The sequence below is a fragment of the Amphimedon queenslandica genome, unplaced genomic scaffold, assembly GCF_000090795.2.
Source record: "Amphimedon queenslandica unplaced genomic scaffold, v1.1 AMPQUscaffold_1415_Cont26573, whole genome shotgun sequence".
Lineage (NCBI taxonomy): Eukaryota > Metazoa > Porifera > Demospongiae > Haplosclerida > Niphatidae > Amphimedon > Amphimedon queenslandica.
In genome coordinates this window covers 1-1,160 of record NW_003558240.1, presented here as the reverse complement: position 1 = coordinate 1,160, position 1,160 = coordinate 1, and the positions used below count along the sequence as shown (strand labels likewise).

Sequence of the window (1,160 nt, the reverse complement as noted above, 5' to 3'; positions counted from 1 at the left end):
TTATACAGAGGAAGCATTGAAGCTAGAGAAGGAGAAGTTGTACCAGGCCATTGGTTATAGTGAGAAAGGAAAAGCAGCAGATTATCCTAAAGAAGTAAGAAAAAGAATCCAATGAGGTTTTCTGTATAATGTACATGCACATGTGTGCAAATTTAATGCATTAAAATTTCTCATTTATACTCTGTGTATCTATTTTATTCCAATAGTATGTAGCTCATGTTGTTAATCTGGATGTATTGTCTGTGTCACTCAATCTTCAATCGGAGGGTGTGAGGTACAATGTATCTTAACATTGATTATTATGTTACTCTGTTTTCCACACAGTATTAGCCAGTTGTCCATCAGTGATATTAACTGTCAGTTTCAAAACAGGCCAGCATCCAAGAATATCAGGTATGCCGTAATTTACCTTTTTTTCGTTGTGGAAATATTTTCGTATGGTCCTAAAATGACGAAAATATTTCAATTGAAAATTTTTGAGCAACCAAAATTTGTGACCTAATTCATCAAAGAAAGACTAAGGTACGGCCTGATAAGTAGGTATCTTCTTGCAGCTCTAACCTTGCTCTATCCACTGGTGCTTGCTGTACTTCAATCAGTTGCTTCATTACTGAGTTATAAAATAAAACGGTCCACCATGTGACAAAAGTAGCCATTTAATGTTTCCGTTTATTATCCGTAAATTAGTCATTGCTGCATCTCCAGTACTATCCGTATACTAGTAATGTCGGGGGGAACAGCCAGGTCAAGAATCTCTTATCTCAAGAATTATAAACACTACTATAGCGGCCTTGTTACCAGTAGGTAAAGGACAGGGTATATGCAAGAGAAGCTAAATTTTCAGACTGTAAAAATTTTTGTACACTATGAGAAGACGAAAATATTTCCATTTGAATTTTTCTGAAACGAAAAATTTTTGTACGAAAAAAAGCAAATTACAGTACATATATACAAGTATATGTACTGTATTTTTAAAATTTATACATGTACATGCATGCGTAACGGACATACAGTACATGTACAATGTACATGTATACATGTACATGTATACATATATATTGTTTAATGTGAATGCATGATTAATGAGACAATTAGTACTGAATATAGTAAATATACAACAGTCCATGTGAATGTATTGTAAACATTTACACTGCACGAAT

The 1,160-nt window shown here is 33.5% G+C and overlaps 1 long non-coding RNA gene across 1 annotated transcript; it reads left to right on the top strand.

Moving 5' to 3' along the window:
- The first annotated feature begins 7 nt into the window (after positions 1 to 7).
- LOC109593462 (uncharacterized) lies at positions 8 to 402 on the top strand. The gene is made up of 3 exons (XR_002190969.1): positions 8 to 94; positions 207 to 274; positions 325 to 402. It is a non-coding gene; the product is annotated as an uncharacterized LOC109593462 (long non-coding RNA).
- Positions 403 to 1,160: the final 758 nt, after the last annotated feature.